Source organism: Callithrix jacchus, chromosome 5 (assembly GCF_049354715.1).
Source record: "Callithrix jacchus isolate 240 chromosome 5, calJac240_pri, whole genome shotgun sequence".
In the NCBI taxonomy this organism is placed as follows: domain Eukaryota; kingdom Metazoa; phylum Chordata; class Mammalia; order Primates; family Cebidae; genus Callithrix; species Callithrix jacchus.
In genome coordinates this window covers 121,702,289-121,713,763 of record NC_133506.1, presented here as the reverse complement: position 1 = coordinate 121,713,763, position 11,475 = coordinate 121,702,289, and the positions used below count along the sequence as shown (strand labels likewise).

The 11,475-nt window shown below is 52.4% G+C and overlaps 1 protein-coding gene across 1 annotated transcript in view; it reads left to right on the top strand.

The window, feature by feature from the left end:
• The first annotated feature begins 341 nt into the window (after window positions 1–341).
• Window positions 342–11,475, top strand: part of STAT5B (signal transducer and activator of transcription 5B) — a 91,833-nt gene continuing 80,699 nt past the window's right edge. Inside the window, exons 1-2 of the mRNA XM_054257106.2 lie at window positions 342–519; window positions 8,936–9,164. The gene's annotated coding sequence lies outside the window, so the exon portion shown is untranslated. The remainder of the gene's footprint in view (window positions 520–8,935; window positions 9,165–11,475) is intronic.

Below are 11,475 nucleotides of genomic sequence, written 5' to 3'. Positions count from 1 at the left end.
CGCCGTGCGTGGGGGCTGCCCCGACGGCGGGGTTCCCCGGGAGTCCCAGCCGGCCCTCGGCTGCAGCTCTGAGGGAGCGTCCCGGAGCCGCGGCGGGTCAGAGCCGCAAGGAGAATGAGGTGGGAGGGCCGGGAAATCCCGGGCTCTGGAAATCCCAAACCCGGGCCTCGGTTTTCTCATCCGCAAAAAGGGAGGAGGGAAGTGTGGACTAGCTGGTGAGGCCTTCCAGCTCCGGCGTGTGTCATCTTTTGAGCCTCTAGATTAAAAAATAAATATGTGGGGTGTGTGTGTGTGTGCGCGCGCGCGTGTGTGTCCTTGGGGGCCACAAGTTTTGTGACCTCAGAGGCTAAACTGGAGGGAGGGGAAGGACCGGGGATTCCAGAGAAGCCAAGATCACCCCTCTACCGCGGCACCTCCTCCGTCTTTTACTCTCACCGTCTAAACTCACCCTGACGGAGAAACAGGAAAGAACCTTGGCAGTCATGTGTTTCAACCCTCCCCCGCTCCACAATTTTGCAGGTAAGAAATGGAAGTCCAGAGAGGGGAAGGGGCTTGCCCAGGGTCACACAGTGGGCGTCTGGCCTCTCCAGCCGGCTGTGATCCACACACTAGCCAGCGCCGGGTTCACCCAGCCTGGTTACTTATGAGGCTGGCTCTACTTTCAGAAAAGTCCAGGGAGGGGCTGTCTTGAGTCCTCCCAGCCTCAAAACTGCCTATAGGCCTTGCCACAGCAGTGAACATCCTGCCTAGAGCTTTGGTCCCCCTCTCCAATAGGCCCCTTCTCACGAGACCCAAGGGGTTTGGTAAGGTCGCGCTGGATGCCTTCCATCCCCTTTGCCCAGTTTCCCTCTCCTCTGGGCCTCCTCTCTGCCTGGCAGTGGGTTGGCAGCACCCGAGGAGGGGCCAGCCCAGCTGACCACTCACAGCCCAGCTGGGCCAAGACGGCATGTACTGGGAGGGGTGCATTCTCTTCTGCCTCCCTCCCCAGCTGCTTCTCAGAGCTGCCCTTTTCTCTCTATTCCCACTCCCCCTTCTTGTGCCTTACTACCTCTCCCAGTTTCATTCTTTTAACTTCAGAGAGTGCAAAAGCCAAATTGTATGTCTGGGTTCTCCCCACCTTCCATGTGTGGTCACAGTGTCTTAGTTGGTAGGATCACGAGGAAAGGAATTGAAAACTCTAAGGGGGTGTATGGAGGATGTAGGGAAGTCCTGCGTTCCAGATGCTCTGCAGGGGGCCCAGGGAGGAGGAAGTCTAGCCCTTCTCTTCTCCTTTCCCACTCTGAGCAATGGATTTGGCAGGGGAGGGTCAGACACAGAGCTAGGGGGCCACCTGGAATGAAAGCCAAGTGTCACAGCTGTAAGTGACCATAAAGATGATTTTACAAGTGGGAAAACAAAGGCCAGAGAGGGGAAGTGACTTCACCGCTGTCATGCAGCCTGTCAGTGGCTGGATCCAAACCCATTGCCACATTTTGGTGGGTCCTACTTGGGACCTGTGCCCTCCAGCAGTTCCCTTCAGGCAGGTGTGGAAGTCAGTGGATGGGAGCAGATTCCTCAGGTTTCCAAGTCCTCTCAGCCATGTCTGAAGAGGGACAGAGGGCCAACCTTGTCATGTGCTGACATCTGGGCACCTGATGGGGTGGGGGTGCCTGTGTAAGCGTGGGGGTCCTGCCTGCTCTCTTCCAGACAGCTGCCTCTCTAGGCTCCTCCCCCAGGGACTGCAGAGGCCTGTTGCTCCAGCAGGCAGCCCCACCCACCAAACATCTGTCTGGGTTGGGCTGGGCTTGGCTATAGCGTAGGTTTAGTCCTGGATCCTAAAAAGCTAGCATTGAGGTGCCAGAGAACAGAACGGGAAGAATGGGCTTATGAGGGTGGGGGGCAGTGTTTTCAGAGCCCTCCCGTGAGTCCCACCCTAACCCTGTGCCCAGTGGCTGTGCCCCTGGTTGACTGTCTCCTCATTTGGTCTCTGATTACAAGGCCCCAAATCCTGGTATCTTTCATTGCAAGTTTCCCCCTCTGACTTTTATTCTCTGTCTCTCCCATTAGGTCTCCATCTGGTTCTCTGATAGTCTGGGTTTCTCTCCATTTCTTTGTGCCTGTTCTCCCTCTGAGATGCAGTGGGGAAGAGGAGGAGGAGCTGTGGAACTTTCCCAGGATGGGCAAAGGGCACCCTAGGGAGTAGAGGGAAGGGTGTCAGAGTTGGGTTAGGGGAAGAGGTGACTGTAGTCGTGGCTTCAGATAGCACAACTACCCGGAAATGTCAAATTTGGGGTTTCTTTTTGATTTCAGTCCCCTGGTTTGGTCTCTGCGATTTCCCGCCGCAAAGCACCCTGGTTGTTTTGGGGAACCAGGCTGTGGAGGAGAAAACTGAGGCCTCCAGAATGGGATTCAGGAAGATGAGAAACTGTCTAGGGTCTGAACTGAGCTGGGACCCGAGGCTGGCCTCCTTGCCCCTGACTGCCTTCACCCCCAAATCTAAGTCACAGAATTAGATAGGGAGTGAGGAAGAATTTTAGAAATCTTACAGAAATATATTCCCCAGGCTGGGTGCAGTGGCTCATGCCTGTAATCCCAGCACTTTGGGAAGCCAAGGTGGGCAGATCACTAGAGGCCGGGAGTTTGAAACCAGCCTGACCAATATGGTGAAATCCCATCTCTACTAAAAATACAAAAAAATTAGCCAGGCGTGGTGTTACATGCTTGTAATCCCAGCTACTCAGGGGGCTTAGGCACAAGAATCTCTTGGACCCGGGAGGCAAAGGTTGCAATGAGCGGAGATCACGCCACTGCACTCCAGCCTGGGCAACAGTGCAAGACTTCATCTAAAATAAGTGAATAATCTTCTCCAAAAGAAGACCTCCTATGTTTTATTAGGATTGATCATCATCTGCAGCCTTGGCTGTAGTTGGCACACTGTATGCATATCCCGAACTACATCGGGGCACATCTGTGTGCAAACATGGTTGTGTTCTTCAACTCAACGGATCCTCGCAACAACCTCGAAGGCAGTCAGGGCCAGAATCACACCCTTTGATTATTCCGTGAAAGAAACCTGCCCACAGCTGTCTGGCCAGTAAGTACACAGAGGGCATCAGGATCCAAGTTGCCCAGTTCTGTGAGCAGGGTCTCAGTATAACCTTTCTAGGCTTCCCCAAGCCCAGCACACACAGGCAGAGTGAAGAGGCCTCCCTGGGCTGGGCTAGCCCACCATTGTTTTGTGGTGCAGAGCATGGCACCTCCGTTCTCACCCAGCCTATGCCCATGCACTATTGAATGGGACAGTGTTCTCTGTGCACACTTAACATGAGGGTGGGTTCGAGTTTATGGATTAAGAGAATTATCCCAAAGGGCTGGGCACAGTGGCTCATGCCTATAATCCTAGCACTTTGGGAGTCCCAAGTGGGTGGATCACCTGGAGTCAGGAGTTCGAAACCAGCCTGGCCAACATGGTGAAACCTTGTCTCTACTAAAAATACAAAAATTAGTTGAGTGTGGTGGTGGTCTCTTGTAATTCCAACTACTCTGGAGGGTGAGGCAGGAGAATCACTTGAACTAGGGAGACGGAGGTTGCAGTGAGCTGAGATCGTGCCATTGCACTCCAGCCTGGGCAAGAGCGAAACTCCATCTCAAGAAAAAAAAAAAAAACAAAAAACAAGCTGGGTGCAATGGCTCACGCCTGTAATCCCAGCAGTTTAGGAGGCCAAGGCAGGCAGATCATGAGGTCAGTAGATCAAGACCTGGCAAACATGGTGAAACCCTGTCTCTACTAAAAATACAAAAAATTAGCTGGGCATGGTGGCACCTGCTGGTAGTCCCAGCTACTTGGGAGGCTGAGGCAGGAGGTGGAGGTTGCAGTGAGCCAAGATGGTCCTACTTCACTCCAGCCTGGGTGACAGAGCAAGAATCCGCTCAAAAAAAAAAAAAAAAAAAAAATCATCCCAGTTCCCCTTTCTGCCTTGCCCTTGGCAATCAGGTCTGCCCATGCCCCTACCCTGGGTAGAACAGATGAGGTCACCTTGACCTGACCTTCCTTGGGGGTGGAGGGAGGTGGTACAGAGACGCCTTTGTTTCCTGTGCTCCAAGTCCCTTCTTCAAGGAGAGTTCCTGTTGCATGGGAGCCAGAGGGGAGGTGGGGTAGGAGTGAAGGGCCTTCTCAAGAAAGCTGGAGGCTTTCTAGGAAGTATCCCTTCACCCTGCGGCAGAGGGGAGAACCCCTGGAGCATTTAAACATCCTGCTTCACCCCCACCTTGCCTCTGCTTGGACGGCCTACCTGCACTCCAGCTCCCACCCAGAAGCTCCTAAAAGGGGGGCGATGATCAGAGTACACCCCACCTCTGAGACCAGGCCCTGGCACCTCCCTGTAGAAGTGACACCCCCATTCTTACTCTTGAAGACAGAGCAGGACCTAGGGAGGGTGTGTGTGTATGCACATGGTGAGGAATTCTGTGCAAATCTGGGAGAAGGGAAGGAGTTGCTGGAGCTCGGGTGAAGTCCGTTCCTGCCTCTGTCCCCTGTCCACCACTCTTCAGGGAAGTCACTTTACAGTGAAGTCACCAAGAGAACATAAGGCCATCCTGCCTGAGGCATAGTGACTGTCCTCTGTTTCTGGGAAGAGCATGAGGGGAAGGGTGTGGGACTGGGCAGGGTGGGTAGGAGTGAAGTCCTGCCTCCTCTACCCAGCTGCCCGCCTGCCGTAGGGAGAGGCTTGTAGGCAGGTTTCCTTCTGGACAAAGAGAAGAGGATGCAGAGTCTGTGCAGGGTTCACATTTCCCAGCCAGTCAGGTGGGCAGCAGGAGCCCACCCTTTGCAATCCCCTCATTGCCGGGGCAGCCCCAGGAGCCTGGAGAGAGAGGAGAGAGGGCACACAGAGCCAGGCAGCTGAGTGGAATTGGCACTGTCCTGGGCAGCCTTGGGTCAAGCCTGGCTTCTCATCCTCATCCACGATGACTATCCGGCCTCTCTTCCCGCTGAGCTAGTTTCTCCTCCTTCCACCCCAACAAGAAATCTTTTGTGTCTTGGCCAGCCAGTACCTGACCTCAAGCCCTCTGGGGCATGTGTGGGTGGGGGCTGAGCATCTTCCATGCCACTCTGCCACTTTCCTTTGTTATGACTGGAGGGGGTTCCTTTCTGTAGACTCTGTTTCTCATTGTTCCTCGGTTTCTTAAGTTTCAGACCCACGCATATCTTCCTTGTTCTAAGCCTTAAAAAAGTGCTTCGACCGGCCAGGCTGTTCCCCTTATACTGGCCTCCCAACTCCAAGCCCTTGGCCCTTCCATTCCATCTACCTGGAATGTCATTCCTCCCTTGGCCACCTGGTGAAATCGTCTTTCCTAAGGTTAGTGCAGCCCAGAGGAAAACACAAGGCTTTGGAGTCCTGAGGTCCTGGTGTGGACCCCGGCTCTCCTGTAGGATCCTGGGCAAGTAAGGCTGCCTCTTGGATCTAAGCATCCTCACTTGTAAAGGAATAGCACGACCCACTGCCGGAATTGCTGTTAAGACTCAGTCACAGGCCGGGTGCGGTGGCTCACATCTGTAATCGAAGCACTTTGGGAGGCTGAGGTGGGTGGATCACCTGCGGTCAGGTGTTTGAGACCAGCCTGACCAATATGGTGAAACTCTGTCTCTACTGAAAATACCAAAATTACTTTGGGAGGCCGAGGTGGGTGGATCACGAGGTCAAGAGATCGAGACCATCCTGGTCAACAAGGTGAAACCCCGTCTCTACTAAAAATTAGCTGGGCATGGTGGTACACGCCTGTAGTCCCAGCTACTCAGGAGGCTGAGGCAGGAGAATTGCCTGAACCCAGGAGGCGGAGGTTGCGGTGAGCCGAGATCGTGCCATTGCGCTCCAGTCTGGGTAACAAGAGCGAAACTCTGTCTCAAAAAAATAATAATAAAATTAAATTAAAAAATACAAAAATTAGCTGAGTGTGGTGGCTGACGCCTGCAATCGTAGTTACTTGGGAGGCTGAGGCAGGAGAATCTCTTGAACCTGAGAGGCAGAGGTGGTAGTGAGCTGAGATCGTGCCACTGCACTCCAGCCTGGATGACAGAGCGAGACTGTCTAAAAAAACAAAAACAAAAACTCCATCACAGTGCCTGGTGCATTGCAGGTGCTCAAAGGCCTTGGCCAGTGGAGCTGGGCATTTTCTCCTCTGCCCTTCAGTCCCATCTGCATTACAGGCCCCTTCTTTGTTTTTTCGTTTTTTTGAGATGGAGTTTCACTCTTGTTACCCAGGCTGGAGTGCAATGGCGCGATCTCGGCTCACCGAAACCTCCACCCCCTGGGTTCAGGCAATTCTCCTGCCTCAGCCTCCTGAGTAGCTGGGATTACAGGCATGCACCACCGTGCCCAGCTAATTTTTTGTAATTTTTAGTAGAGACGGGGTTTCAAAACATGTTAACCAAGATGGTCTCGATCCGTTGACCTCGTGATCCACCTGCCTCGGCCTCCCAAAGTGCTGGGATTACAGGCTTGAGCCACCACGCCTGGCCTACAGGCCCCTTCTTATGACCCTAACATGTTCCCTAAAGGGCTATGTTCCACTGCTTGTTCACAATAGGGGCTTCATAAATATGTGTTGGATTAATGAAGGCCCCTAAAACAGCACAGAACTTCCAGAGCTCTGACGGTTCAGGGCAGCCCCCTGTTCACTGATCCCCACCCATGGTACCCAGAAGGTTCCCCCGCTGCTGCCCTGGCCTCTGCCTGCTCTGGTCCCACTAACCTGCTTTTCCACCCACGGTGGCGGCAGCAGCCTCATCTTTCTGGCGCTGGGCTTATTTTTGAGTTCTTAACCTGCACGGCAAGTCAGCAGGATGTTGGCTGCAGTGGCACTACCTCTCTCCTCCGCATCTGCCCCACCCTCCCTGGATAATGCTGCTTCGTCCCAGGACTCTGGGTGCAGAGAGGCCAGTGACCCTGTCCCAAGAGGCGGGGTCAGAGGATCCTTGGGTTTTGCAGAGAGCCAACCCTTTAGCCTTTAGCTCCAGCTGGAAGGGAGCCCAAATCGGTGAGGCACACAAGAGCCAGACTGAGAGCGGGCGTGTGAGGCTGTCCTCACTCACGCACCTGCACATCCATCCCTCTGTTCTCTCCCCTCCCCTTCATGTGACAAAGCACCAGCTCCCTCCTGGCCCAGCACACTGACTGGGATTGGGCTGAGGGAAAGAAAGAGAGAAAATGCTCTTTTATCGAGTGCCAGGCACAGTTCTTCGTTGCCTTCACAAATACTCTCCTTTTTCCTATAAAAAATTGTCCATTTTACTAATGTTTTAATAGACAGTACCTGCACATAGGACATGTATTTTGTAACAAAAGATTTTCTTTTCTTTTCTTTCTTTTTTTTTTTTTTTTTTGAGGCAGAGTCTCGCTCCGTCGCCAGGCGCCAGGCTGGAGTGCAGTGGTGCAATCTCAGCTCACTGCAACCTCCACCTCATGGGTTCAATTCTCCTACCTCAGCCTCCCGAGTAGCTGGGACTACAGGTGCATGTCACCATACCCAGCTAATTTTTGTATTTTTTAGTAGAGACGGGGTTTCACCATGTTGGCCAGGATGGTCTCGACCTCTTGACCTCATGATCCGCCTGCCTCAGCCTCTCAAATTGCTGGGAATACATGTGTGAGCCACTGCACCCAGCTTCTTTTCTTTTTTTGAGGAGTCTCACTCTGTCACCAGGCTGGAGTGCAGTGGCATGATCTTGGCTCACTGCAACTTCTGCCTCCTGGGTTCAAGAAATTCTCCTACCTCTGCCTCCTGAGTAGCTGGGTCTACAGGCATGCACCACCATGCCCAGCTAATTTTTATATTTTTAGTAGAGATGGGGTTTCACCATGTTGGTCAGGATGGTCTCAATCTCTTGACTTCATGATCTGCGTGCCTTGGCCTCCCAAAGTGCTGGGATTACAGGCATGAGCCACTGCACCTGGCCACAAGAGATTTTTTAAAGGGTATGTGGTGAAGTTAGTCTCTGCCCTTTCCTGTCCCCAGGGCCCTTCTGGAGGGACAACAACAGTTGCTAGGGGCTTTTGTGCATTTAAATGGATTTAGAAGGATTCTGTGCATTTAAAACACTTTACCTCCAAACTATGACTTACACTTAAGGGGAAACTGAGGTCCTCAGAGACGTTAAGTACCTAGACCAAAGCCACACAGCTAGTAAGTTAGCAGAGCTGGGATTTAGAACCAGATCTAACTTTTCACCACCAATGCTCTGACAGAAGTAAGCCAGGGCACTGACAGAGCCCCTCCCAAACCACAGAGCCCGTTCTAAACTGTGGTCACTCCGTTCTGAGGCCCTGGAGAACTGGGGTTCCACCTTCCTCTCTGTTGAGTGGCCCGTACCTTCTCCCCGTGGCTTTAGGCTCCTGTACTGACCTATCCACCTATGGAAAGACTCATCCCCATATGGAAAAAGGGATGTCTACAGAAGTGCCCTTTTTTAGCAAATGCGTGGCTGGTGGTCGCTCAGGGTCAGCCGGACTCCTGGGATGTAGGAGGGAAGTCTCAGTAACGGGTCTCTGGTTTCTAGCCAGAGGGGTTTGTGGTTGTGGCTTCAATGAAGTTGACAGAAAATGGCCTCATGATCTCTGGGGCAGGAGTGAGGGAGGATGTGAAGTAGGGGGGCGGCCCCACAGAGAGCCATGTGTTCACCCATGAGAGAGGGGAGGAGGCTGCAGGCAGTCCTGGCTGGGAGCAGGGGCACATGTGGACAAGGGTTGTGGACCAGACTTCCAGGCTCTTCCCCCAAAGCCTCTCTCCTGGGTCAGGCCAGTGCTCAAAGGGATGAGACCCTCCAGTGGACATCGCTGCATCTCCAAGTACCTACTTGGTTCATTCTCTCCAGGTTGGACTTGGGGTCTTTCAGAATCCTAGCTTCCTGTTCAGTTTCTTTCTTTCTGTCATGGCTTAATCTGGTGTCCCCTCAATTTAGGGGAATATGTCCCTGAGGCCTAGAAGAAGAGGATCTCACCCCACCAGAACTGTCAAGCAGAGAAGCAGGTGTCAGACCTTCTTCCCATCCCGGGATGCCAACATTCTGTTATGCTGCAGAAGTCACCCAGAACATTCTGTCCTCGGCGTCTGTACATACCGAGCCAGGCCTACCTTGATGCCTGATGATAATCAGTCAGAGATGAGCCCAGAGATGCAAGAATCAAAAGGTATTCCCCCCACCCTTCAGGACATTTAAACTAGCACCCTGCAGCTGCCGCACACCAGCTGACTTGAGCCCTGGACCTTGGCAGGTCTTGGGAAGAGGGGTATTCGTCTCAGCTGCGACTAAGTACCACAGTGATAGCTAACTGCTATACAGTGCTTTACAGTAAAGCCCTTACATGTAGTGAACACTTACTTCTCACAGCCATCTGACGTAGGTAGTATCTCTATCACCACACTACAAACCAGGAGATAGAGGGAAACATGCATGAAACTTACCTGGCTCAAGGAATTGAGTCTTGTTTGAGAACCTGTACTTTTTTTTTTTTTGAGAGAGGGTCTCACTCTGTCACCCAGGCTGGAGAGCAGTGGCACAATCACAGCTCACTACAGCCTCAGGCTGGGTACAGCAGCTCACAACTGTAATTCCAGCACTTTGGGAGGCTGAGCAGGGAGGATTCCTTGAGCCATGAGTTCTAGAACAGCCCAGGCAATATAGTGAGACCCTGTCTTTACAAATTATTATTATTATTTATATTTATTTACTTATTCTGAGATGGAGTCTTGCTCTGTCACCGGGCTGGAGTATAGTAGCGAGAGCTCAGCTCACTGCAACCTCCGCCTCCCAGGTTCAAGCAATTCTTCTGCCTCAGCCTCCCTAGAAGCTGGGACTACAGTTGCGTGCCATCACACCCAGCTAATTTTTGTAATTTTAGTAGAGATAGGGTTTCACCATCCTGTTGGCCAGGATGGTCTCAATCTCTTGACCTCATGATCTGCCCACTTCGGCCTCCCAAAGTGCTGGGATTACAGGTATGAGCCACCGCATCTGGCCTACAAATTATTTTAAAAAATTATCAGGGAGTGGTGGTGCACATCTGTGGTCTCAGCTACTCAGGAGTCTGAGGCAGGAGGATTGCTTGAGCCCAGGAGGTTGCCTGGAGCTGTGATTGTGCCACCGCACCATGAGACCTTTTTTTGTGAGACCACACTTTTTTGTGTGAGAGTCTGTCTCAAAAAAAAAAAAAAAATCCTTGCACCCTTGACCTCCTGGGCTCAAGTGATCCCTCGACCTTAACCTCCTCAGTAGCTGAGACGGCAGATGTGAGTCACCACACTGGGATGGATCCTGTACTCTTAATGACTGCATAGACCTTGTAGCCTCCATGTCCATTCCTAAAGCACAGGAGTTGTTCCAAAAATATTTATTGTCTGTTCGGGCTTGAGCACGAGTGGGGGGATTTAAAGTGAATGGAATATTATGTCTGCCGTTGGGGATAGAGACACATGCAAGCATGAAATTGTCCCTCAACACAAGAAGTGCTGTAATAGAAGCATGAACAACGTGGTGGGAAACAAGGAGGGAGGTCATGCTGCCTGGAACAAGTGTCACGGAAAGGCAGGCATCAAGAAGGCAGAAGGACCTTCCAGACAGAGGGAACAGCATGTGTGCAGGGATGAAAGCTCACAAGAGAAACATGGGCCAGGCGCAGTGGCTCACGCCTGTAATCCCAGCACTTTGGGAGGCTGAGGCAGGTGGATCACGAGGTCAGGAGTTCGAGACCATCCTGGTCAACACGGTGAAACCCCATCTCTACTAAAAATATGCAAAAATTAGCCAGATGTGGTGGCTCACACCTGTAATCCCAGTTACTCGGGAGGCTGAGGTAGGAGAATCACTTGAACCCAGGAGGTGGAGGTTGCAGTGAGCTGAGATCACACCATTGAGCTCCAGGCTGGGCAATCAATAGAGACTCCGTCTTAAAAAAAAAAAAGAAAAAAGGAAGAGAAACATGGAGAACATGGGGCGCCTGAGTGTCAAAACATCATGGGCAGTTGACTGTCAGGGAGGTTGCCAGAGAGCTCAGCGTTGGTTGGTGCATCCATCTTGCTTCCTGCTTCCTGCTCTGGCCTCCAAGCTCCCTGAACCTACTCTGTGAAAGTACTGTGCCAGGTGTTGGCCCAGAGTGTGGTACTGGAGCAGTGGCCTGTGTAAGGGAGAAAAGCTTTTTAACCAGCTGGAGACCTTTGTGGCTGGTGTCATTCTGGAGGTGAAGAGAAGGCGGCTGGAAAGAGCTACCCAGGGAGGATGATGGGAGAACGTGCAGCTCTGGGCCATCTCTGGACACGAACATTTTGCATACACACAGGGCAGCTGTGTGTGTCTGAGTGGGGCTGGGAGGGGTCCTTCTCTCTCTCTTTTGCCCCCTGCAGCTGGGCTTCTGGAGCTTTCCTATGTCTTGCTTTAGTGCTAACCCTTGGAGGGTTGCCAGGGAAACCGCTGGCCAGCTCTGGGAGAGAGAAGTAGCAGAGGGA